At 45.6% G+C, this 27,353-nt stretch overlaps 11 non-coding genes across 11 annotated transcripts; all 11 read right to left on the reverse strand.

Annotated features, from left to right (window-relative positions):
- Positions 1–1,588: 1,588 nt before the first annotated feature.
- Positions 1,589–1,779, reverse strand: LOC130307923 (U2 spliceosomal RNA). Its single transcript, XR_008857004.1, has one exon. It is a non-coding gene; the product is annotated as a U2 spliceosomal RNA (small nuclear RNA).
- A 2,085-nt stretch (positions 1,780–3,864) lies between these two features.
- On the reverse strand, positions 3,865–4,055 carry LOC130307934 (U2 spliceosomal RNA). The gene has a single exon (XR_008857015.1). It is a non-coding gene; the product is annotated as a U2 spliceosomal RNA (small nuclear RNA).
- A 2,090-nt stretch (positions 4,056–6,145) lies between these two features.
- On the reverse strand, positions 6,146–6,336 carry LOC130307946 (U2 spliceosomal RNA). The gene has a single exon (XR_008857026.1). It is a non-coding gene; the product is annotated as a U2 spliceosomal RNA (small nuclear RNA).
- A 2,087-nt stretch (positions 6,337–8,423) lies between these two features.
- On the reverse strand, positions 8,424–8,614 carry LOC130307957 (U2 spliceosomal RNA). The gene has a single exon (XR_008857035.1). It is a non-coding gene; the product is annotated as a U2 spliceosomal RNA (small nuclear RNA).
- Positions 8,615–10,697: 2,083 nt separating this feature from the next.
- Positions 10,698–10,888, reverse strand: LOC130307958 (U2 spliceosomal RNA). Its single transcript, XR_008857036.1, has one exon. It is a non-coding gene; the product is annotated as a U2 spliceosomal RNA (small nuclear RNA).
- A 2,081-nt stretch (positions 10,889–12,969) lies between these two features.
- LOC130307924 (U2 spliceosomal RNA) lies at positions 12,970–13,160 on the reverse strand. The gene has a single exon (XR_008857005.1). It is a non-coding gene; the product is annotated as a U2 spliceosomal RNA (small nuclear RNA).
- Positions 13,161–15,250: 2,090 nt separating this feature from the next.
- LOC130307953 (U2 spliceosomal RNA) lies at positions 15,251–15,436 on the reverse strand. The gene has a single exon (XR_008857033.1). It is a non-coding gene; the product is annotated as a U2 spliceosomal RNA (small nuclear RNA).
- A 3,646-nt stretch (positions 15,437–19,082) lies between these two features.
- LOC130307925 (U2 spliceosomal RNA) lies at positions 19,083–19,273 on the reverse strand. Its single transcript, XR_008857006.1, has one exon. It is a non-coding gene; the product is annotated as a U2 spliceosomal RNA (small nuclear RNA).
- Positions 19,274–21,355: 2,082 nt separating this feature from the next.
- On the reverse strand, positions 21,356–21,546 carry LOC130307926 (U2 spliceosomal RNA). The gene has a single exon (XR_008857007.1). It is a non-coding gene; the product is annotated as a U2 spliceosomal RNA (small nuclear RNA).
- Positions 21,547–23,635: 2,089 nt separating this feature from the next.
- On the reverse strand, positions 23,636–23,826 carry LOC130307927 (U2 spliceosomal RNA). The gene has a single exon (XR_008857008.1). It is a non-coding gene; the product is annotated as a U2 spliceosomal RNA (small nuclear RNA).
- A 2,087-nt stretch (positions 23,827–25,913) lies between these two features.
- On the reverse strand, positions 25,914–26,104 carry LOC130307928 (U2 spliceosomal RNA). The gene has a single exon (XR_008857009.1). It is a non-coding gene; the product is annotated as a U2 spliceosomal RNA (small nuclear RNA).
- Between the last annotated feature and the right edge of the window lie 1,249 nt (positions 26,105–27,353).

Here is a 27,353-nt window from a genome sequence, read left to right on the forward strand (position 1 = left end):
CATAAAGCTGTCGCTGCTGTGAAGGTTCTAGGTGACATCACAAATCCCTATGGTTACATACACAACAAAGCTGGGTTGTTGTTGTTTACACTCTGCAAGGCCTGTGGAAGTGAGTGACATCATAGCACTGTAGTTCTGAGGGTTCTAGATGGATGCAACAATCTCCTGTTGCTTCTATGAAGGCCATAATAGACGACATCACCAAACAGCTCCATAGTCACATACACAGCAAAGGAGAGATGTTGTTTACACCTAGTGATGTCAGTGGTATTGAGTGACATCACAGCACAGTGCTAAGGCTCCTGGGCCTGGACACAGCAGCGGCTGCAATATCTCAACGGAGAATACGTTTATATATATGTGTGTGTGTGCGCGTATATATATATATATATATATATATATATATATATATATATATATTTCTCCGCCGAAATCACTTTTAAACCCATTTCCACCTTTTTTTCCCTTCTCTTCCTCTTACTTTTTTTTCACGTTTTTTTACGTTTTTCTCCTTTTCGCCTCTTTTCTGGGCGTATTATTCTTCTTTTTCTTCTTTTTTTTCGTCTAATGCATACCCCATCAGTGCAGCAATGCTTATTCAATACCGCCAGCAGATGGAGACACTGGGGGATAATTTTCTAAGGATTTATACTGATTTTTCCTGTCTGAATTTGTCGCACAGAAAGTTGCAGGCCAAATATGTGTGACATTTCTGCGACTTTAGCTTCTAGAGCATTTTTACAACATTATACATAGGTGCTGAATACATAAAAAGCGACTGTTCAGCGACAGACAAGTCGCATCGGCTGAAAGTAGGCCAGAATGTCAGTCCATGTTGGAGCAGGTTTAGATACAGTCTAAAGCATAGATCTCAAAGTCTGTGCACAGAATTTAGCAAGGGCCTCGCACCTTCTGATGCATCAGGTAGGTGCACAATAGCATAGCCTAACCCTCTGTACTTTGGTCTATATTGATGCGGGACATAGACAGCCAGCTGATGACCAATCCATTAGTGCAATGGATGGCTGGAAGCATTTGTCTTTGCCTTTGCAATACCACAGAAGCAATGCATGGTCAATGTACAGCAATGACACACCTGTGTGAACAGCCAGGAGACCCCCCCCCCCCATGTTATGTTACATAGTTACATAGTTAGTACGGTCGAAAAAAGACATATGTCCATCAAGTTCAACCAGGGAATTAAGGGGTAGGGGTGTGGCGCGATATTGGGGAAGGGATGAGATTTTATATTTCTTCATAAGCATTAATCTTATTTTGTCAATTAGGAACATTCAGCACCCACCCGCTATCAAGGCAGCTGCCTATCATGTCATGCCCTACCTGCACAGGTGTGCTGGCTACTCAAATGATCCAATTAAGGAGGCCATTTAGTCAGCAGCAGCAGAAGTCCTGTGCCTGGACGCTCCAACAGCGGCCAGACACAAGCAGAAGCAGAAGCAGCAGCAGCACCACCTTTTGTTTTTTGGCTGCAGCAGCAGCAGCAGCAAGGCCCACAGGGCTGGCTAGCTGGCTAGCCAGCAAGCAGGTAGCAATGAAAGTAGGAATCTTTCTTTTTAACCCTGTAAGGGGGTGGTGCACTGTACCCGAAGATACTGCCATATCGGGTCAATGCATAGGGCGACGGAAGCAAGCTTCGAAATCGGCCCCCGTTCTCAAAAATCCATTTAATATATGGTCCCCAGATAGGGGACGTATCAGATATTAAACTGATAAGAACAGATACTACACTTGATCTTAGCCAAAAGGCCGAGAAGCGATAACCGTGAAAGGGGCGGGCCCAACAAGGTCCCCTTCATGGGCACTATCACTGCTTGCTGTCAGGGAGGCTGCCAGACAATTTTCCATGCACACTCTGGGCTGGGGGGCAGTCAACCACCAGTACACACAGCAGAACCTAAACCCATACCATTATTGCTAAGCAGCAAGACAGGGGCCCATTGCACTCCCACGGGGCCTTTTTAAATGCAATCCATAACCCGGATTTGCCAGGAACCCTTCTTACTCCTCCTACTTGCATGTGACACTGGGCTTAGGATCTGCATAGGAAACACACACACAAGCACACACCTACCTTTGTTGCCTGCAGATGCCTCCTTGGCTGTCCCCAAACGGTATCAAACCAACACCCACGGGAAGCTGTAAGCATAGAGGACATGCCTGCACCCCATTGGACTTACCTGTGTGGGTTAAACCCGGGTTATTTGACAACCTATGGCGGTGATGGTTCTGCTCAGGCAGAGCAGTGCTGATGCTCCTCATAAAGCTGTCGCTGCTGTGAAGGTTCTAGGTGACATCACAAATCCCTATGGTTACATACACAACAAAGCTGGGTTGTTGTTGTTTACACTCTGCAAGGCCTGTGGAAGTGAGTGACATCATAGCACTGTAGTTCTGAGGGTTCTAGATGGATGCAACAATCTCCTGTTGCTTCTATGAAGGCCATAATAGACGACATCACCAAACAGCTCCATAGTCACATACACAGCAAAGGAGAGATGTTGTTTACACCTAGTGATGTCAGTGGTATTGAGTGACATCACAGCACAGTGCTAAGGCTCCTGGGCCTGGACACAGCAGCGGCTGCAATATCTCAACGGAGAATACGTTTATATATATGTGTGTGTGTGCGCGTATATATATATATATATATATATATATATATATATATATATATTCTCCGCCGAAATCACTTTTAAACCCATTTCCACCTTTTTTTCCCTTCTCTTACTCTTACTTTTTTTTCACGTTTTTTTTACGTTTTTCTCCTTTTCGCCTCTTTTCTGGGCGTATTATTCTTCTTTTTCTTCTTTTTTTTCGTCTAATGCATACCCCATCAGTGCAGCAATGCTTATTCAATACCGCCAGCAGATGGAGACACTGGGGGATAATTTTCTAAGGATTTATACTGATTTTTCCTGTCTGAATTTGTCGCACAGAAAGTTGCAGGCCAAATATGTGTGACATTTCTGCGACTTTAGCTTCTAGAGCATTTTTACAACATTATACATAGGTGCTGAATACATAAAAAGCGACTGTTCAGCGACAGACAAGTCGCATCGGCTGAAAGTAGGCCAGAATGTCAGTCCATGTTGGAGCAGGTTTAGATACAGTCTAAAGCATAGATCTCAAAGTCTGTGCACAGAATTTAGCAAGGGCCTCGCACCTTCTGATGCATCAGGTAGGTGCACAATAGCATAGCCTAACCCTCTGTACTTTGGTCTATATTGATGCGGGACATAGACAGCCAGCTGATGACCAATCCATTAGTGCAATGGATGGCTGGAAGCATTTGTCTTTGCCTTTGCAATACCACAGAAGCAATGCATGGTCAATGTACAGCAATGACACACCTGTGTGAACAGCCAGGAGACCCCCCCCCCCCCATGTTATGTTACATAGTTACATAGTTAGTACGGTCGAAAAAAGACATATGTCCATCAAGTTCAACCAGGGAATTAAGGGGTAGGGGTGTGGCGCGATATTGGGGAAGGGATGAGATTTTATATTTCTTCATAAGCATTAATCTTATTTTGTCAATTAGGAACATTCAGCACCCACCCGCTATCAAGGCAGCTGCCTATCATGTCATGCCCTACCTGCACAGGTGTGCTGGCTACTCAAATGATCCAATTAAGGAGGCCATTTAGTCAGCAGCAGCAGAAGTCCTGTGCCTGGACGCTCCAACAGCGGCCAGACACAAGCAGAAGCAGAAGCAGCAGCAGCACCACCTTTTGTTTTTTGGCTGCAGCAGCAGCAGCAGCAAGGCCCACAGGGCTGGCTAGCTGGCTAGCCAGCAAGCAGGTAGCAATGAAAGTAGGAATCTTTCTTTTTAACCCTGTAAGGGGGTGGTGCACTGTACCCGAAGATACTGCCATATCGGGTCAATGCATAGGGCGACGGAAGCAAGCTTCGAAATCGGCCCCCGTTCTCAAAAATCCATTTAATATATGGTCCCCAGATAGGGGACGTATCAGATATTAAACTGATAAGAACAGATACTACACTTGATCTTAGCCAAAAGGCCGAGAAGCGATAACCGTGAAAGGGGCGGGCCCAACAAGGTCCCCTTCATGGGCACTATCACTGCTTGCTGTCAGGGAGGCTGCCAGACAATTTTCCATGCACACTCTGGGCTGGGGGGCAGTCAACCACCAGTACACACAGCAGAACCTAAACCCATACCATTATTGCTAAGCAGCAAGACAGGGGCCCATTGCACTCCCACGGGGCCTTTTTAAATGCAATCCATAACCCGGATTTGCCAGGAACCCTTCTTACTCCTCCTACTTGCATGTGACACTGGGCTTAGGATCTGCATAGGAAACACACACACAAGCACACACCTACCTTTGTTGCCTGCAGATGCCTCCTTGGCTGTCCCCAAACGGTATCAAACCAACACCCACGGGAAGCTGTAAGCATAGAGGACATGCCTGCACCCCATTGGACTTACCTGTGTGGGTTAAACCCGGGTTATTTGACAACCTATGGCGGTGATGGTTCTGCTCAGGCAGAGCAGTGCTGATGCTCCTCATAAAGCTGTCGCTGCTGTGAAGGTTCTAGGTGACATCACAAATCCCTATGGTTACATACACAACAAAGCTGGGTTGTTGTTGTTTACACTCTGCAAGGCCTGTGGAAGTGAGTGACATCATAGCACTGTAGTTCTGAGGGTTCTAGATGGATGCAACAATCTCCTGTTGCTTCTATGAAGGCCATAATAGACGACATCACCAAACAGCTCCATAGTCACATACACAGCAAAGGAGAGATGTTGTTTACACCTAGTGATGTCAGTGGTATTGAGTGACATCACAGCACAGTGCTAAGGCTCCTGGGCCTGGACACAGCAGCGGCTGCAATATCTCAACGGAGAATACGTTTATATATATGTGTGTGTGTGCGCGTATATATATATATATATATATATATATATATATATATATATATATATATTTCTCCGCCGAAATCACTTTTAAACCCATTTCCACCTTTTTTTCCCTTCTCTTCCTCTTACTTTTTTTTCACGTTTTTTTACGTTTTTCTCCTTTTCGCCTCTTTTCTGGGCGTATTATTCTTCTTTTTCTTCTTTTTTTTCGTCTAATGCATACCCCATCAGTGCAGCAATGCTTATTCAATACCGCCAGCAGATGGAGACACTGGGGGATAATTTTCTAAGGATTTATACTGATTTTTCCTGTCTGAATTTGTCGCACAGAAAGTTGCAGGCCAAATATGTGTGACATTTCTGCGACTTTAGCTTCTAGAGCATTTTTACAACATTATACATAGGTGCTGAATACATAAAAAGCGACTGTTCAGCGACAGACAAGTCGCATCGGCTGAAAGTAGGCCAGAATGTCAGTCCATGTTGGAGCAGGTTTAGATACAGTCTAAAGCATAGATCTCAAAGTCTGTGCACAGAATTTAGCAAGGGCCTCGCACCTTCTGATGCATCAGGTAGGTGCACAATAGCATAGCCTAACCCTCTGTACTTTGGTCTATATTGATGCGGGACATAGACAGCCAGCTGATGACCAATCCATTAGTGCAATGGATGGCTGGAAGCATTTGTCTTTGCCTTTGCAATACCACAGAAGCAATGCATGGTCAATGTACAGCAATGACACACCTGTGTGAACAGCCAGGAGACCCCCCCCCCCCATGTTATGTTACATAGTTACATAGTTAGTACGGTCGAAAAAAGACATATGTCCATCAAGTTCAACCAGGGAATTAAGGGGTAGGGGTGTGGCGCGATATTGGGGAAGGGATGAGATTTTATATTTCTTCATAAGCATTAATCTTATTTTGTCAATTAGGAACATTCAGCACCCACCCGCTATCAAGGCAGCTGCCTATCATGTCATGCCCTACCTGCACAGGTGTGCTGGCTACTCAAATGATCCAATTAAGGAGGCCATTTAGTCAGCAGCAGCAGAAGTCCTGTGCCTGGACGCTCCAACAGCGGCCAGACACAAGCAGAAGCAGAAGCAGCAGCAGCACCACCTTTTGTTTTTTGGCTGCAGCAGCAGCAGCAGCAAGGCCCACAGGGCTGGCTAGCTGGCTAGCCAGCAAGCAGGTAGCAATGAAAGTAGGAATCTTTCTTTTTAACCCTGTAAGGGGGTGGTGCACTGTACCCGAAGATACTGCCATATCGGGTCAATGCATAGGGCGACGGAAGCAAGCTTCGAAATCGGCCCCCGTTCTCAAAAATCCATTTAATATATGGTCCCCAGATAGGGGACGTATCAGATATTAAACTGATAAGAACAGATACTACACTTGATCTTAGCCAAAAGGCCGAGAAGCGATAACCGTGAAAGGGGCGGGCCCAACAAGGTCCCCTTCATGGGCACTATCACTGCTTGCTGTCAGGGAGGCTGCCAGACAATTTTCCATGCACACTCTGGGCTGGGGGGCAGTCAACCACCAGTACACACAGCAGAACCTAAACCCATACCATTATTGCTAAGCAGCAAGACAGGGGCCCATTGCACTCCCACGGGGCCTTTTTAAATGCAATCCATAACCCGGATTTGCCAGGAACCCTTCTTACTCCTCCTACTTGCATGTGACACTGGGCTTAGGATCTGCATAGGAAACACACACACAAGCACACACCTACCTTTGTTGCCTGCAGATGCCTCCTTGGCTGTCCCCAAACGGTATCAAACCAACACCCACGGGAAGCTGTAAGCATAGAGGACATGCCTGCACCCCATTGGACTTACCTGTGTGGGTTAAACCCGGGTTATTTGACAACCTATGGCGGTGATGGTTCTGCTCAGGCAGAGCAGTGCTGATGCTCCTCATAAAGCTGTCGCTGCTGTGAAGGTTCTAGGTGACATCACAAATCCCTATGGTTACATACACAACAAAGCTGGGTTGTTGTTGTTTACACTCTGCAAGGCCTGTGGAAGTGAGTGACATCATAGCACTGTAGTTCTGAGGGTTCTAGATGGATGCAACAATCTCCTGTTGCTTCTATGAAGGCCATAATAGACGACATCACCAAACAGCTCCATAGTCACATACACAGCAAAGGAGAGATGTTGTTTACACCTAGTGATGTCAGTGGTATTGAGTGACATCACAGCACAGTGCTAAGGCTCCTGGGCCTGGACACAGCAGCGGCTGCAATATCTCAACGGAGAATACGTTTATATATATGTGTGTGTGTGCGCGTATATATATATATATATATATATATATATATATATATATATATATATTTCTCCGCCGAAATCACTTTTAAACCCATTTCCACCTTTTTTTCCCTTCTCTTCCTCTTACTTTTTTTTCACGTTTTTTTACGTTTTTCTCCTTTTCGCCTCTTTTCTGGGCGTATTATTCTTCTTTTTCTTCTTTTTTTTCGTCTAATGCATACCCCATCAGTGCAGCAATGCTTATTCAATACCGCCAGCAGATGGAGACACTGGGGGATAATTTTCTAAGGATTTATACTGATTTTTCCTGTCTGAATTTGTCGCACAGAAAGTTGCAGGCCAAATATGTGTGACATTTCTGCGACTTTAGCTTCTAGAGCATTTTTACAACATTATACATAGGTGCTGAATACATAAAAAGCGACTGTTCAGCGACAGACAAGTCGCATCGGCTGAAAGTAGGCCAGAATGTCAGTCCATGTTGGAGCAGGTTTAGATACAGTCTAAAGCATAGATCTCAAAGTCTGTGCACAGAATTTAGCAAGGGCCTCGCACCTTCTGATGCATCAGGTAGGTGCACAATAGCATAGCCTAACCCTCTGTACTTTGGTCTATATTGATGCGGGACATAGACAGCCAGCTGATGACCAATCCATTAGTGCAATGGATGGCTGGAAGCATTTGTCTTTGCCTTTGCAATACCACAGAAGCAATGCATGGTCAATGTACAGCAATGACACACCTGTGTGAACAGCCAGGAGACCCCCCCCCCCATGTTATGTTACATAGTTACATAGTTAGTACGGTCGAAAAAAGACATATGTCCATCAAGTTCAACCAGGGAATTAAGGGGTAGGGGTGTGGCGCGATATTGGGGAAGGGATGAGATTTTATATTTCTTCATAAGCATTAATCTTATTTTGTCAATTAGGAACATTCAGCACCCACCCGCTATCAAGGCAGCTGCCTATCATGTCATGCCCTACCTGCACAGGTGTGCTGGCTACTCAAATGATCCAATTAAGGAGGCCATTTAGTCAGCAGCAGCAGAAGTCCTGTGCCTGGACGCTCCAACAGCGGCCAGACACAAGCAGAAGCAGAAGCAGCAGCAGCACCACCTTTTGTTTTTTGGCTGCAGCAGCAGCAGCAGCAAGGCCCACAGGGCTGGCTAGCTGGCTAGCCAGCAAGCAGGTAGCAATGAAAGTAGGAATCTTTCTTTTTAACCCTGTAAGGGGGTGGTGCACTGTACCCGAAGATACTGCCATATCGGGTCAATGCATAGGGCGACGGAAGCAAGCTTCGAAATCGGCCCCCGTTCTCAAAAATCCATTTAATATATGGTCCCCAGATAGGGGACGTATCAGATATTAAACTGATAAGAACAGATACTACACTTGATCTTAGCCAAAAGGCCGAGAAGCGATAACCGTGAAAGGGGCGGGCCCAACAAGGTCCCCTTCATGGGCACTATCACTGCTTGCTGTCAGGGAGGCTGCCAGACAATTTTCCATGCACACTCTGGGCTGGGGGGCAGTCAACCACCAGTACACACAGCAGAACCTAAACCCATACCATTATTGCTAAGCAGCAAGACAGGGGCCCATTGCACTCCCACGGGGCCTTTTTAAATGCAATCCATAACCCGGATTTGCCAGGAACCCTTCTTACTCCTCCTACTTGCATGTGACACTGGGCTTAGGATCTGCATAGGAAACACACACACAAGCACACACCTACCTTTGTTGCCTGCAGATGCCTCCTTGGCTGTCCCCAAACGGTATCAAACCAACACCCACGGGAAGCTGTAAGCATAGAGGACATGCCTGCACCCCATTGGACTTACCTGTGTGGGTTAAACCCGGGTTATTTGACAACCTATGGCGGTGATGGTTCTGCTCAGGCAGAGCAGTGCTGATGCTCCTCATAAAGCTGTCGCTGCTGTGAAGGTTCTAGGTGACATCACAAATCCCTATGGTTACATACACAACAAAGCTGGGTTGTTGTTGTTTACACTCTGCAAGGCCTGTGGAAGTGAGTGACATCATAGCACTGTAGTTCTGAGGGTTCTAGATGGATGCAACAATCTCCTGTTGCTTCTATGAAGGCCATAATAGACGACATCACCAAACAGCTCCATAGTCACATACACAGCAAAGGAGAGATGTTGTTTACACCTAGTGATGTCAGTGGTATTGAGTGACATCACAGCACAGTGCTAAGGCTCCTGGGCCTGGACACAGCAGCGGCTGCAATATCTCAACGGAGAATACGTTTATATATATGTGTGTGTGTGCGCGTATATATATATATATATATATATATATATATATATATATATATTCTCCGCCGAAATCACTTTTAAACCCATTTCCACCTTTTTTTCCCTTCTCTTCCTCTTACTTTTTTTTCACGTTTTTTTACGTTTTTCTCCTTTTCGCCTCTTTTCTGGGCGTATTATTCTTCTTTTTCTTCTTTTTTTTCGTCTAATGCATACCCCATCAGTGCAGCAATGCTTATTCAATACCGCCAGCAGATGGAGACACTGGGGGATAATTTTCTAAGGATTTATACTGATTTTTCCTGTCTGAATTTGTCGCACAGAAAGTTGCAGGCCAAATATGTGTGACATTTCTGCGACTTTAGCTTCTAGAGCATTTTTACAACATTATACATAGGTGCTGAATACATAAAAAGCGACTGTTCAGCGACAGACAAGTCGCATCGGCTGAAAGTAGGCCAGAATGTCAGTCCATGTTGGAGCAGGTTTAGATACAGTCTAAAGCATAGATCTCAAAGTCTGTGCACAGAATTTAGCAAGGGCCTCGCACCTTCTGATGCATCAGGTAGGTGCACAATAGCATAGCCTAACCCTCTGTACTTTGGTCTATATTGATGCGGGACATAGACAGCCAGCTGATGACCAATCCATTAGTGCAATGGATGGCTGGAAGCATTTGTCTTTGCCTTTGCAATACCACAGAAGCAATGCATGGTCAATGTACAGCAATGACACACCTGTGTGAACAGCCAGGAGACCCCCCCCCCCCATGTTATGTTACATAGTTACATAGTTAGTACGGTCGAAAAAAGACATATGTCCATCAAGTTCAACCAGGGAATTAAGGGGTAGGGGTGTGGCGCGATATTGGGGAAGGGATGAGATTTTATATTTCTTCATAAGCATTAATCTTATTTTGTCAATTAGGAACATTCAGCACCCACCCGCTATCAAGGCAGCTGCCTATCATGTCATGCCCTACCTGCACAGGTGTGCTGGCTACTCAAATGATCCAATTAAGGAGGCCATTTAGTCAGCAGCAGCAGAAGTCCTGTGCCTGGACGCTCCAACAGCGGCCAGACACAAGCAGAAGCAGAAGCAGCAGCAGCACCACCTTTTGTTTTTTGGCTGCAGCAGCAGCAGCAGCAAGGCCCACAGGGCTGGCTAGCTGGCTAGCCAGCAAGCAGGTAGCAATGAAAGTAGGAATCTTTCTTTTTAACCCTGTAAGGGGGTGGTGCACTGTACCCGAAGATACTGCCATATCGGGTCAATGCATAGGGCGACGGAAGCAAGCTTCGAAATCGGCCCCCGTTCTCAAAAATCCATTTAATATATGGTCCCCAGATAGGGGACGTATCAGATATTAAACTGATAAGAACAGATACTACACTTGATCTTAGCCAAAAGGCCGAGAAGCGATAACCGTGAAAGGGGCGGGCCCAACAAGGTCCCCTTCATGGGCACTATCACTGCTTGCTGTCAGGGAGGCTGCCAGACAATTTTCCATGCACACTCTGGGCTGGGGGGCAGTCAACCACCAGTACACACAGCAGAACCTAAACCCATACCATTATTGCTAAGCAGCAAGACAGGGGCCCATTGCACTCCCACGGGGCCTTTTTAAATGCAATCCATAACCCGGATTTGCCAGGAACCCTTCTTACTCCTCCTACTTGCATGTGACACTGGGCTTAGGATCTGCATAGGAAACACACACACAAGCACACACCTACCTTTGTTGCCTGCAGATGCCTCCTTGGCTGTCCCCAAACGGTATCAAACCAACACCCACGGGAAGCTGTAAGCATAGAGGACATGCCTGCACCCCATTGGACTTACCTGTGTGGGTTAAACCCGGGTTATTTGACAACCTATGGCGGTGATGGTTCTGCTCAGGCAGAGCAGTGCTGATGCTCCTCATAAAGCTGTCGCTGCTGTGAAGGTTCTAGGTGACATCACAAATCCCTATGGTTACATACACAACAAAGCTGGGTTGTTGTTGTTTACACTCTGCAAGGCCTGTGGAAGTGAGTGACATCATAGCACTGTAGTTCTGAGGGTTCTAGATGGATGCAACAATCTCCTGTTGCTTCTATGAAGGCCATAATAGACGACATCACCAAACAGCTCCATAGTCACATACACAGCAAAGGAGAGATGTTGTTTACACCTAGTGATGTCAGTGGTATTGAGTGACATCACAGCACAGTGCTAAGGCTCCTGGGCCTGGACACAGCAGCGGCTGCAATATCTCAACGGAGAATACGTTTATATATATGTGTGTGTGTGCGCGTATATATATATATATATATATATATATATATATATATATTTCTCCGCCGAAATCACTTTTAAACCCATTTCCACCTTTTTTTCCCTTCTCTTCCTCTTACTTTTTTTTCACGTTTTTTTACGTTTTTCTCCTTTTCGCCTCTTTTCTGGGCGTATTATTCTTCTTTTTCTTCTTTTTTTTCGTCTAATGCATACCCCATCAGTGCAGCAATGCTTATTCAATACCGCCAGCAGATGGAGACACTGGGGGATAATTTTCTAAGGATTTATACTGATTTTTCCTGTCTGAATTTGTCGCACAGAAAGTTGCAGGCCAAATATGTGTGACATTTCTGCGACTTTAGCTTCTAGAGCATTTTTACAACATTATACATAGGTGCTGAATACATAAAAAGCGACTGTTCAGCGACAGACAAGTCGCATCGGCTGAAAGTAGGCCAGAATGTCAGTCCATGTTGGAGCAGGTTTAGATACAGTCTAAAGCATAGATCTCAAAGTCTGTGCACAGAATTTAGCAAGGGCCTCGCACCTTCTGATGCATCAGGTAGGTGCACAATAGCATAGCCTAACCCTCTGTACTTTGGTCTATATTGATGCGGGACATAGACAGCCAGCTGATGACCAATCCATTAGTGCAATGGATGGCTGGAAGCATTTGTCTTTGCCTTTGCAATACCACAGAAGCAATGCATGGTCAATGTACAGCAATGACACACCTGTGTGAACAGCCAGGAGACCCCCCCCCCCCCATGTTATGTTACATAGTTACATAGTTAGTACGGTCGAAAAAAGACATATGTCCATCAAGTTCAACCAGGGAATTAAGGGGTAGGGGTGTGGCGCGATATTGGGGAAGGGATGAGATTTTATATTTCTTCATAAGCATTAATTTTATTTTGTCAATTAGGAACATTCAGCACCCACCCGCTATCAAGGCAGCTGCCTATCATGTCATGCCCTACCTGCACAGGTGTGCTGGCTACTCAAATGATCCAATTAAGGAGGCCATTTAGTCAGCAGCAGCAGAAGTCCTGTGCCTGGACGCTCCAACAGCGGCCAGACACAAGCAGAAGCAGAAGCAGCAGCAGCACCACCTTTTGTTTTTTGGCTGCAGCAGCAGCAGCAGCAAGGCCCACAGGGCTGGCTAGCTGGCTAGCCAGCAAGCAGGTAGCAATGAAAGTAGGAATCTTTCTTTTTAACCCTGTAAGGGGGTGGTGCACTGTACCCGAAGATACTGCCATATCGGGTCAATGCATAGGGCGACGGAAGCAAGCTTCGAAATCGGCCCCCGTTCTCAAAAATCCATTTAATATATGGTCCCCAGATAGGGGACGTATCAGATATTAAACTGATAAGAACAGATACTACACTTGATCTTAGCCAAAAGGCCGAGAAGCGATAACCGTGAAAGGGGCGGGCCCAACAAGGTCCCCTTCATGGGCACTATCACTGCTTGCTGTCAGGGAGGCTGCCAGACAATTTTCCATGCACACTCTGGGCTGGGGGGCAGTCAACCACCAGTACACACAGCAGAACCTAAACCCATACCATTATTGCTAAGCAGCAAGACAGGGGCCCATTGCACTCCCACGGGGCCTTTTTAAATGCAATCCATAACCCGGATTTGCCAGGAACCCTTCTTACTCCTCCTACTTGCATGTGACACTGGGCTTAGGATCTGCATAGGAAACACACACACAAGCACACACCTACCTTTGTTGCCTGCAGATGCCTCCTTGGCTGTCCCCAAACGGTATCAAACCAACACCCACGGGAAGCTGTAAGCATAGAGGACATGCCTGCACCCCATTGGACTTACCTGTGTGGGTTAAACCCGGGTTATTTGACAACCTATGGCGGTGATGGTTCTGCTCAGGCAGAGCAGTGCTGATGCTCCTCATAAAGCTGTCGCTGCTGTGAAGGTTCTAGGTGACATCACAAATCCCTATGGTTACATACACAACAAAGCTGGGTTGTTGTTGTTTACACTCTGCAAGGCCTGTGGAAGTGAGTGACATCATAGCACTGTAGTTCTGAGGGTTCTAGATGGATGCAACAATCTCCTGTTGCTTCTATGAAGGCCATAATAGACGACATCACCAAACAGCTCCATAGTCACATACACAGCAAAGGAGAGATGTTGTTTACACCTAGTGATGTCAGTGGTATTGAGTGACATCACAGCACAGTGCTAAGGCTCCTGGGCCTGGACACAGCAGCGGCTGCAATATCTCAACGGAGAATACGTTTATATATATGTGTGTGTGTGCGCGTATATATATATATATATATATATATATATATATATATATATATATATATTTCTCCGCCGAAATCACTTTTAAACCCATTTCCACCTTTTTTTCCCTTCTCTTCCTCTTACTTTTTTTTCACGTTTTTTTACGTTTTTCTCCTTTTCGCCTCTTTTCTGGGCGTATTATTCTTCTTTTTCTTCTTTTTTTTCGTCTAATGCATACCCCATCAGTGCAGCAATGCTTATTCAATACCGCCAGCAGATGGAGACACTGGGGGATAATTTTCTAAGGATTTATACTGATTTTTCCTGTCTGAATTTGTCGCACAGAAAGTTGCAGGCCAAATATGTGTGACATTTCTGCGACTTTAGCTTCTAGAGCATTTTTACAACATTATACATAGGTGCTGAATACATAAAAAGCGACTGTTCAGCGACAGACAAGTCGCATCGGCTGAAAGTAGGCCAGAATGTCAGTCCATGTTGGAGCAGGTTTAGATACAGTCTAAAGCATAGATCTCAAAGTCTGTGCACAGAATTTAGCAAGGGCCTCGCACCTTCTGATGCATCAGGTAGGTGCACAATAGCATAGCCTAACCCTCTGTACTTTGGTCTATATTGATGCGGGACATAGACAGCCAGCTGATGACCAATCCATTAGTGCAATGGATGGCTGGAAGCATTTGTCTTTGCCTTTGCAATACCACAGAAGCAATGCATGGTCAATGTACAGCAATGACACACCTGTGTGAACAGCCAGGAGACCCCCCCCCCCCATGTTATGTTACATAGTTACATAGTTAGTACGGTCGAAAAAAGACATATGTCCATCAAGTTCAACCAGGGAATTAAGGGGTAGGGGTGTGGCGCGATATTGGGGAAGGGATGAGATTTTATATTTCTTCATAAGCATTAATCTTATTTTGTCAATTAGGAACATTCAGCACCCACCCGCTATCAAGGCAGCTGCCTATCATGTCATGCCCTACCTGCACAGGTGTGCTGGCTACTCAAATGATCCAATTAAGGAGGCCATTTAGTCAGCAGCAGCAGAAGTCCTGTGCCTGGACGCTCCAACAGCGGCCAGACACAAGCAGAAGCAGAAGCAGCAGCAGCACCACCTTTTGTTTTTTGGCTGCAGCAGCAGCAGCAGCAAGGCCCACAGGGCTGGCTAGCTGGCTAGCCAGCAAGCAGGTAGCAATGAAAGTAGGAATCTTTCTTTTTAACCCTGTAAGGGGGTGGTGCACTGTACCCGAAGATACTGCCATATCGGGTCAATGCATAGGGCGACGGAAGCAAGCTTCGAAATCGGCCCCCGTTCTCAAAAATCCATTTAATATATGGTCCCCAGATAGGGGACGTATCAGATATTAAACTGATAAGAACAGATTTTTTTTTTAAGTTAGCCCTCAGAAACTCAATCAGAGTTCCAAGATCTTATTTGAACTCGATTGTTGCTCATCATCAGGTAACCCATTTTTTATTTCTTTTTAACACTAATGACCACGAAATAAAATCAATAAAAAAGATTTAACCAGAAAAAAAAAAACATACACATTTACAATAACAAACAAACATTGCTTTGACCAGTAATTAATCATAGAGAAATTCCATTTCTCCAGGCATATACCATTAAGAAATCTATCATTCCACGGTTTATCGTTCCTCTTATCATCTGTCTTTTTACCGGAAGTCCCAACCAAGATGGAACTTTATAAGTGTCCAAAAATCTGTCCATATCAGCTTGAAATGAAAAATACACTTTGTCTCTAGCTTCCTCGTACCGATTTCCATATTTCGACCTTAGTTCCATTAAATCCATATCAAATGGTTTTCTTTCCTTTTTTGGCATATTTTCCAACATGCCATCCAAAACACCTCCAAATTCCATTGGTACATAAACCTCTTCTTTCTTTTTCTTTTCTTCAGCCACTTTTCTGGCTGGAACTTCCTCCAACTCAGGTTCTACAATTTCTTCTTCTTCCCTACTCCTTTTAGCTGTTTCCTTTTTCGTTGTTTGTTTCTTGGGACATAAATTTACCAGGTGATCTTCCTCACCGCACAGATGACACTTCTTTTTTTTGTTGTTGTTGCAGGTGTCTGCTTCATGACCTCCCTCCTGGCACTTATAGCACCACGAGTGAGTACATAAGTCTTTCCCGTGCCCGTATTGTTTACATTTACGGCAAAATTCCTCCATCCCTGAATAGAACAAGTCACCATTGACCGATCCAATTTTGAATCGCCCAGGTGGATAAATCACTTTACCGTCAGGTTCCATTTTAAATTTAACTTTAAATTTCCATTTTGTAGTCCATAGGCCATATTGGTTCAGGACTTTTCCCTTTGACAGAATATTGTCACAGAATCTAGAAAGAAAAGTCTCAATGTCTTTCTCCAATATATATGGGCTATACATCCGTACCGTCAATATTTTCTCCTGGTTCGGAAAATGCGGGGTCACCTCCACACCCTCCAAAACTGGATTGGCCTTCTTTTGCTGGTACTTGCTGCAAAAAAAATTAAAGTCCTCTTCAGAAGCCAATATAACATCGTAGTGTCCATTTCTTGGGAATTCAAGCATAGACAGGATTTGTTCCTTCTTAATTTCCAGCAACTTGAATAAGATCTCCTCGACCACGAAACATAATCCTTTTCCTCTCTTACAGGTATCCAATAAGGAAATCCGGACTCCATTTCTGAGCTTAGCATACTCAGGGATGCCTTCTGATGATGCTCCACTTGATCCAGCCATGTCCATCAGGATAAACACCTCCCCCACTGTAAGCAGGTAGGTGGTGGTGATCGCTCCCCGTTGTCTGGGGACTAAGCCGGCTCCCTAATAGCAGCAGGGGGGTGAAGTCCCTCCGTTAAGAAGGACGATCCCCCCAGGCAAAGGAGCCGGGTACCCCAGACACCCTCTGGCCAGACCAAGTGAGCAGAACTACACTTGATCTTAGCCAAAAGGCCGAGAAGCGATAACCGTGAAAGGGGCGGGCCCAACAAGGTCCCCTTCATGGGCACTATCACTGCTTGCTGTCAGGGAGGCTGCCAGACAATTTTCCATGCACACTCTGGGCTGGGGGGCAGTCAACCACCAGTACACACAGCAGAACCTAAACCCATACCATTATTGCTAAGCAGCAAGACAGGGGCCCATTGCACTCCCACGGGGCCTTTTTAAATGCAATCCATAACCCGGATTTGCCAGGAACCCTTCTTACTCCTCCTACTTGCATGTGACACTGGGCTTAGGATCTGCATAGGAAACACACACACAAGCACACACCTACCTTTGTTGCCTGCAGATGCCTCCTTGGCTGTCCCCAAACGGTATCAAACCAACACCCACGGGAAGCTGTAAGCATAGAGGACATGCCTGCACCCCATTGGACTTACCTGTGTGGGTTAAACCCGGGTTATTTGACAACCTATGGCGGTGATGGTTCTGCTCAGGCAGAGCAGTGCTGATGCTCCTCATAAAGCTGTCGCTGCTGTGAAGGTTCTAGGTGACATCACAAATCCCTATGGTTACATACACAACAAAGCTGGGTTGTTGTTGTTTACACTCTGCAAGGCCTGTGGAAGTGAGTGACATCATAGCACTGTAGTTCTGAGGGTTCTAGATGGATGCAACAATCTCCTGTTGCTTCTATGAAGGCCATAATAGACGACATCACCAAACAGCTCCATAGTCACATACACAGCAAAGGAGAGATGTTGTTTACACCTAGTGATGTCAGTGGTATTGAGTGACATCACAGCACAGTGCTAAGGCTCCTGGGCCTGGACACAGCAGCGGCTGCAATATCTCAACGGAGAATACGTTTATATATATGTGTGTGTGTGCGCGTATATATATATATATATATATATATATATATATATATATATATATATTTCTCCGCCGAAATCACTTTTAAACCCATTTCCACCTTTTTTTCCCTTCTCTTCCTCTTACTTTTTTTTCACGTTTTTTTACGTTTTTCTCCTTTTCGCCTCTTTTCTGGGCGTATTATTCTTCTTTTTCTTCTTTTTTTTCGTCTAATGCATACCCCATCAGTGCAGCAATGCTTATTCAATACCGCCAGCAGATGGAGACACTGGGGGATAATTTTCTAAGGATTTATACTGATTTTTCCTGTCTGAATTTGTCGCACAGAAAGTTGCAGGCCAAATATGTGTGACATTTCTGCGACTTTAGCTTCTAGAGCATTTTTACAACATTATACATAGGTGCTGAATACATAAAAAGCGACTGTTCAGCGACAGACAAGTCGCATCGGCTGAAAGTAGGCCAGAATGTCAGTCCATGTTGGAGCAGGTTTAGATACAGTCTAAAGCATAGATCTCAAAGTCTGTGCACAGAATTTAGCAAGGGCCTCGCACCTTCTGATGCATCAGGTAGGTGCACAATAGCATAGCCTAACCCTCTGTACTTTGGTCTATATTGATGCGGGACATAGACAGCCAGCTGATGACCAATCCATTAGTGCAATGGATGGCTGGAAGCATTTGTCTTTGCCTTTGCAATACCACAGAAGCAATGCATGGTCAATGTACAGCAATGACACACCTGTGTGAACAGCCAGGAGACCCCCCCCCCCCATGTTATGTTACATAGTTACATAGTTAGTACGGTCGAAAAAAGACATATGTCCATCAAGTTCAACCAGGGAATTAAGGGGTAGGGGTGTGGCGCGATATTGGGGAAGGGATGAGATTTTATATTTCTTCATAAGCATTAATCTTATTTTGTCAATTAGGAACATTCAGCACCCACCCGCTATCAAGGCAGCTGCCTATCATGTCATGCCCTACCTGCACAGGTGTGCTGGCTACTCAAATGATCCAATTAAGGAGGCCATTTAGTCAGCAGCAGCAGAAGTCCTGTGCCTGGACGCTCCAACAGCGGCCAGACACAAGCAGAAGCAGAAGCAGCAGCAGCACCACCTTTTGTTTTTTGGCTGCAGCAGCAGCAGCAGCAAGGCCCACAGGGCTGGCTAGCTGGCTAGCCAGCAAGCAGGTAGCAATGAAAGTAGGAATCTTTCTTTTTAACCCTGTAAGGGGGTGGTGCACTGTACCCGAAGATACTGCCATATCGGGTCAATGCATAGGGCGACGGAAGCAAGCTTCGAAATCGGCCCCCGTTCTCAAAAATCCATTTAATATATGGTCCCCAGATAGGGGACGTATCAGATATTAAACTGATAAGAACAGATACTACACTTGATCTTAGCCAAAAGGCCGAGAAGCGATAACCGTGAAAGGGGCGGGCCCAACAAGGTCCCCTTCATGGGCACTATCACTGCTTGCTGTCAGGGAGGCTGCCAGACAATTTTCCATGCACACTCTGGGCTGGGGGGCAGTCAACCACCAGTACACACAGCAGAACCTAAACCCATACCATTATTGCTAAGCAGCAAGACAGGGGCCCATTGCACTCCCACGGGGCCTTTTTAAATGCAATCCATAACCCGGATTTGCCAGGAACCCTTCTTACTCCTCCTACTTGCATGTGACACTGGGCTTAGGATCTGCATAGGAAACACACACACAAGCACACACCTACCTTTGTTGCCTGCAGATGCCTCCTTGGCTGTCCCCAAACGGTATCAAACCAACACCCACGGGAAGCTGTAAGCATAGAGGACATGCCTGCACCCCATTGGACTTACCTGTGTGGGTTAAACCCGGGTTATTTGACAACCTATGGCGGTGATGGTTCTGCTCAGGCAGAGCAGTGCTGATGCTCCTCATAAAGCTGTCGCTGCTGTGAAGGTTCTAGGTGACATCACAAATCCCTATGGTTACATACACAACAAAGCTGGGTTGTTGTTGTTTACACTCTGCAAGGCCTGTGGAAGTGAGTGACATCATAGCACTGTAGTTCTGAGGGTTCTAGATGGATGCAACAATCTCCTGTTGCTTCTATGAAGGCCATAATAGACGACATCACCAAACAGCTCCATAGTCACATACACAGCAAAGGAGAGATGTTGTTTACACCTAGTGATGTCAGTGGTATTGAGTGACATCACAGCACAGTGCTAAGGCTCCTGGGCCTGGACACAGCAGCGGCTGCAATATCTCAACGGAGAATACGTTTATATATATGTGTGTGTGTGCGCGTATATATATATATATATATATATATATATATATATATATATTTCTCCGCCGAAATCACTTTTAAACCCATTTCCACCTTTTTTTCCCTTCTCTTCCTCTTACTTTTTTTTCACGTTTTTTTACGTTTTTCTCCTTTTCGCCTCTTTTCTGGGCGTATTATTCTTCTTTTTCTTCTTTTTTTTCGTCTAATGCATACCCCATCAGTGCAGCAATGCTTATTCAATACCGCCAGCAGATGGAGACACTGGGGGATAATTTTCTAAGGATTTATACTGATTTTTCCTGTCTGAATTTGTCGCACAGAAAGTTGCAGGCCAAATATGTGTGACATTTCTGCGACTTTAGCTTCTAGAGCATTTTTACAACATTATACATAGGTGCTGAATACATAAAAAGCGACTGTTCAGCGACAGACAAGTCGCATCGGCTGAAAGTAGGCCAGAATGTCAGTCCATGTTGGAGCAGGTTTAGATACAGTCTAAAGCATAGATCTCAAAGTCTGTGCACAGAATTTAGCAAGGGCCTCGCACCTTCTGATGCATCAGGTAGGTGCACAATAGCATAGCCTAACCCTCTGTACTTTGGTCTATATTGATGCGGGACATAGACAGCCAGCTGATGACCAATCCATTAGTGCAATGGATGGCTGGAAGCATTTGTCTTTGCCTTTGCAATACCACAGAAGCAATGCATGGTCAATGTACAGCAATGACACACCTGTGTGAACAGCCAGGAGACCCCCCCCCCCCATGTTATGTTACATAGTTACATAGTTAGTACGGTCGAAAAAAGACATATGTCCATCAAGTTCAACCAGGGAATTAAGGGGTAGGGGTGTGGCGCGATATTGGGGAAGGGATGAGATTTTATATTTCTTCATAAGCATTAATCTTATTTTGTCAATTAGGAACATTCAGCACCCACCCGCTATCAAGGCAGCTGCCTATCATGTCATGCCCTACCTGCACAGGTGTGCTGGCTACTCAAATGATCCAATTAAGGAGGCCATTTAGTCAGCAGCAGCAGAAGTCCTGTGCCTGGACGCTCCAACAGCGGCCAGACACAAGCAGAAGCAGAAGCAGCAGCAGCACCACCTTTTGTTTTTTGGCTGCAGCAGCAGCAGCAGCAAGGCCCACAGGGCTGGCTAGCTGGCTAGCCAGCAAGCAGGTAGCAATGAAAGTAGGAATCTTTCTTTTTAACCCTGTAAGGGGGTGGTGCACTGTACCCGAAGATACTGCCATATCGGGTCAATGCATAGGGCGACGGAAGCAAGCTTCGAAATCGGCCCCCGTTCTCAAAAATCCATTTAATATATGGTCCCCAGATAGGGGACGTATCAGATATTAAACTGATAAGAACAGATACTACACTTGATCTTAGCCAAAAGGCCGAGAAGCGATAACCGTGAAAGGGGCGGGCCCAACAAGGTCCCCTTCATGGGCACTATCACTGCTTGCTGTCAGGGAGGCTGCCAGACAATTTTCCATGCACACTCTGGGCTGGGGGGCAGTCAACCACCAGTACACACAGCAGAACCTAAACCCATACCATTATTGCTAAGCAGCAAGACAGGGGCCCATTGCACTCCCACGGGGCCTTTTTAAATGCAATCCATAACCCGGATTTGCCAGGAACCCTTCTTACTCCTCCTACTTGCATGTGACACTGGGCTTAGGATCTGCATAGGAAACACACACACAAGCACACACCTACCTTTGTTGCCTGCAGATGCCTCCTTGGCTGTCCCCAAACGGTATCAAACCAACACCCACGGGAAGCTGTAAGCATAGAGGACATGCCTGCACCCCATTGGACTTACCTGTGTGGGTTAAACCCGGGTTATTTGACAACCTATGGCGGTGATGGTTCTGCTCAGGCAGAGCAGTGCTGATGCTCCTCATAAAGCTGTCGCTGCTGTGAAGGTTCTAGGTGACATCACAAATCCCTATGGTTACATACACAACAAAGCTGGGTTGTTGTTGTTTACACTCTGCAAGGCCTGTGGAAGTGAGTGACATCATAGCACTGTAGTTCTGAGGGTTCTAGATGGATGCAACAATCTCCTGTTGCTTCTATGAAGGCCATAATAGACGACATCACCAAACAGCTCCATAGTCACATACACAGCAAAGGAGAGATGTTGTTTACACCTAGTGATGTCAGTGGTATTGAGTGACATCACAGCACAGTGCTAAGGCTCCTGGGCCTGGACACAGCAGCGGCTGCAATATCTCAACGGAGAATACGTTTATATATATGTGTGTGTGTGCGCGTATATATATATATATATATATATATATATATATATATATATATATATTTCTCCGCCGAAATCACTTTTAAACCCATTTCCACCTTTTTTTCCCTTCTCTTCCTCTTACTTTTTTTTCACGTTTTTTTACGTTTTTCTCCTTTTCGCCTCTTTTCTGGGCGTATTATTCTTCTTTTTCTTCTTTTTTTTCGTCTAATGCATACCCCATCAGTGCAGCAATGCTTATTCAATACCGCCAGCAGATGGAGACACTGGGGGATAATTTTCTAAGGATTTATACTGATTTTTCCTGTCTGAATTTGTCGCACAGAAAGTTGCAGGCCAAATATGTGTGACATTTCTGCGACTTTAGCTTCTAGAGCATTTTTACAACATTATACATAGGTGCTGAATACATAAAAAGCGACTGTTCAGCGACAGACAAGTCGCATCGGCTGAAAGTAGGCCAGAATGTCAGTCCATGTTGGAGCAGGTTTAGATACAGTCTAAAGCATAGATCTCAAAGTCTGTGCACAGAATTTAGCAAGGGCCTCGCACCTTCTGATGCATCAGGTAGGTGCACAATAGCATAGCCTAACCCTCTGTACTTTGGTCTATATTGATGCGGGACATAGACAGCCAGCTGATGACCAATCCATTAGTGCAATGGATGGCTGGAAGCATTTGTCTTTGCCTTTGCAATACCACAGAAGCAATGCATGGTCAATGTACAGCAATGACACACCTGTGTGAACAGCCAGGAGACCCCCCCCCCCCCATGTTATGTTACATAGTTACATAGTTAGTACGGTCGAAAAAAGACATATGTCCATCAAGTTCAACCAGGGAATTAAGGGGTAGGGGTGTGGCGCGATATTGGGGAAGGGATGAGATTTTATATTTCTTCATAAGCATTAATCTTATTTTGTCAATTAGGAACATTCAGCACCCACCCGCTATCAAGGCAGCTGCCTATCATGTCATGCCCTACCTGCACAGGTGTGCTGGCTACTCAAATGATCCAATTAAGGAGGCCATTTAGTCAGCAGCAGCAGAAGTCCTGTGCCTGGACGCTCCAACAGCGGCCAGACACAAGCAGAAGCAGAAGCAGCAGCAGCACCACCTTTTGTTTTTTGGCTGCAGCAGCAGCAGCAGCAAGGCCCACAGGGCTGGCTAGCTGGCTAGCCAGCAAGCAGGTAGCAATGAAAGTAGGAATCTTTCTTTTTAACCCTGTAAGGGGGTGGTGCACTGTACCCGAAGATACTGCCATATCGGGTCAATGCATAGGGCGACGGAAGCAAGCTTCGAAATCGGCCCCCGTTCTCAAAAATCCATTTAATATATGGTCCCCAGATAGGGGACGTATCAGATATTAAACTGATAAGAACAGATACTACACTTGATCTTAGCCAAAAGGCCGAGAAGCGATAACCGTGAAAGGGGCGGGCCCAACAAGGTCCCCTTCATGGGCACTATCACTGCTTGCTGTCAGGGAGGCTGCCAGACAATTTTCCATGCACACTCTGGGCTGGGGGGCAGTCAACCACCAGTACACACAGCAGAACCTAAACCCATACCATTATTGCTAAGCAGCAAGACAGGGGCCCATTGCACTCCCACGGGGCCTTTTTAAATGCAATCCATAACCCGGATTTGCCAGGAACCCTTCTTACTCCTCCTACTTGCATGTGACACTGGGCTTAGGATCTGCATAGGAAACACACACACAAGCACACACCTACCTTTGTTGCCTGCAGATGCCTCCTTGGCTGTCCCCAAACGGTATCAAACCAACACCCACGGGAAGCTGTAAGCATAGAGGACATGCCTGCACCCCATTGGACTTACCTGTGTGGGTTAAACCCGGGTTATTTGACAACCTATGGCGGTGATGGTTCTGCTCAGGCAGAGCAGTGCTGATGCTCCTCATAAAGCTGTCGCTGCTGTGAAGGTTCTAGGTGACATCACAAATCCCTATGGTTACATACACAACAAAGCTGGGTTGTTGTTGTTTACACTCTGCAAGGCCTGTGGAAGTGAGTGACATCATAGCACTGTAGTTCTGAGGGTTCTAGATGGATGCAACAATCTCCTGTTGCTTCTATGAAGGCCATAATAGACGACATCACCAAACAGCTCCATAGTCACATACACAGCAAAGGAGAGATGTTGTTTACACCTAGTGATGTCAGTGGTATTGAGTGACATCACAGCACAGTGCTAAGGCTCCTGGGCCTGGACACAGCAGCGGCTGCAATATCTCAACGGAGAATACGTTTATATATATGTGTGTGTGTGCGCGTATATATATATATATATATATATATATATATATATATATATATATTTCTCCGCCGAAATCACTTTTAAACCCATTTCCACCTTTTTTTCCCTTCTCTTCCTCTTACTTTTTTTTCACGTTTTTTTACGTTTTTCTCCTTTTCGCCTCTTTTCTGGGCGTATTATTCTTCTTTTTCTTCTTTTTTTTCGTCTAATGCATACCCCATCAGTGCAGCAATGCTTATTCAATACCGCCAGCAGATGGAGACACTGGGGGATAATTTTCTAAGGATTTATACTGATTTTTCCTGTCTGAATTTGTCGCACAGAAAGTTGCAGGCCAAATATGTGTGACATTTCTGCGACTTTAGCTTCTAGAGCATTTTTACAACATTATACATAGGTGCTGAATACATAAAAAGCGACTGTTCAGCGACAGACAAGTCGCATCGGCTGAAAGTAGGCCAGAATGTCAGCCCATGTTGGAGCAGGTTTAGATACAGTCTAAAGCATAGATCTCAAAGTCTGTGCACAGAATTTAGCAAGGGCCTCGCACCTTCTGATGCATCAGTTAGGTGCACAATAGCATAGCCTAACCCTCTGTACTTTGGTCTATATTGATGCGGGACATAGACAGCCAGCTGATGACCAATCCATTAGTGCAATGGATGGCTGGAAGCATTTGTCTTTGCCTTTGCAATACCACAGAAGCAATGCATGGTCAATGTACAGCAATGACACACCTGTGTGAACAGCCAGGAGACCCCCCCCCCCCCATGTTATGTTACATAGTTACATAGTTAGTACGGTCGAAAAAAGACATATGTCCATCAAGTTCAACCAGGGAATTAAGGGGTAGGGGTGTGGCGCGATATTGGGGAAGGGATGAGATTTTATATTTCTTCATAAGCATTAATCTTATTTTGTCAATTAGGAACATTCAGCACCCACCCGCTATCAAGGCAGCTGCCTATCATGTCATGCCCTACCTGCACAGGTGTGCTGGCTACTCAAATGATCCAATTAAGGAGGCCATTTAGTCAGCAGCAGCAGAAGTCCTGTGCCTGGACGCTCCAACAGCGGCCAGACACAAGCAGAAGCAGAAGCAGCAGCAGCACCACCTTTTGTTTTTTGGCTGCAGCAGCAGCAGCAGCAAGGCCCACAGGGCTGGCTAGCTGGCTAGCCAGCAAGCAGGTAGCAATGAAAGTAGGAATCTTTCTTTTTAACCCTGTAAGGGGGTGGTGCACTGTACCCGAAGATACTGCCATATCGGGTCAATGCATAGGGCGACGGAAGCAAGCTTCGAAATCGGCCCCCGTTCTCAAAAATCCATTTAATATATGGTCCCCAGATAGGGGACGTATCAGATATTAAACTGATAAGAACAGATACTACACTTGATCTTAGCCAAAAGGCCGAGAAGCGATAACCGTGAAAGGGGCGGGCCCAACAAGGTCCCCTTCATGGGCACTATCACTGCTTGCTGTCAGGGAGGCTGCCAGACAATTTTCCATGCACACTCTGGGCTGGGGGGCAGTCAACCACCAGTACACACAGCAGAACCTAAACCCATACCATTATTGCTAAGCAGCAAGACAGGGGCCCATTGCACTCCCACGGGGCCTTTTTAAATGCAATCCATAACCCGGATTTGCCAGGAACCCTTCTTACTCCTCCTACTTGCATGTGACACTGGGCTTAGGATCTGCATAGGAAACACACACACAAGCACACACCTACCTTTGTTGCCTGCAGATGCCTCCTTGGCTGTCCCCAAACGGTATCAAACCAACACCCACGGGAAGCTGTAAGCATAGAGGACATGCCTGCACCCCATTGGACTTACCTGTGTGGGTTAAACCCGGGTTATTTGACAACCTATGGCGGTGATGGTTCTGCTCAGGCAGAGCAGTGCTGATGCTCCTCATAAAGCTGTCGCTGCTGTGAAGGTTCTAGGTGACATCACAAATCCCTATGGTTACATACACAACAAAGCTGGGTTGTTGTTGTTTACACTCTGCAAGGCCTGTGGAAGTGAGTGACATCATAGCACTGTAGTTCTGAGGGTTCTAGATGGATGCAACAATCTCCTGTTGCTTCTATGAAGGCCATAATAGACGACATCACCAAACAGCTCCATAGTCACATACACAGCAAAGGAGAGATGTTGTTTACACCTAGTGATGTCAGTGGTATTGAGTGACATCACAGCACAGTGCTAAGGCTCCTGGGCCTGGACACAGCAGCGGCTGCAATATCTCAACGGAGAATACGTTTATATATATGTGTGTGTGTGCGCGTATATATATATATATATATATATATATATATATATATATATATATATTTCTCCGCCGAAATCACTTTTAAACCCATTTCCACCTTTTTTTCCCTTCTCTTCCTCTTACTTTTTTTTCACGTTTTTTTACGTTTTTCTCCTTTTCGCCTCTTTTCTGGGCGTATTATTCTTCTTTTTCTTCTTTTTTTTCGTCTAATGCATACCCCATCAGTGCAGCAATGCTTATTCAATACCGCCAGCAGATGGAGACACTGGGGGATAATTTTCTAAGGATTTATACTGATTTTTCCTGTCTGAATTTGTCGCACAGAAAGTTGCAGGCCAAATATGTGTGACATTTCTGCGACTTTAGCTTCTAGAGCATTTTTACAACATTA

This window comes from Hyla sarda, unplaced genomic scaffold (genome assembly GCF_029499605.1).
Source record: "Hyla sarda isolate aHylSar1 unplaced genomic scaffold, aHylSar1.hap1 scaffold_1448, whole genome shotgun sequence".
Classification (NCBI taxonomy): domain Eukaryota; kingdom Metazoa; phylum Chordata; class Amphibia; order Anura; family Hylidae; genus Hyla; species Hyla sarda.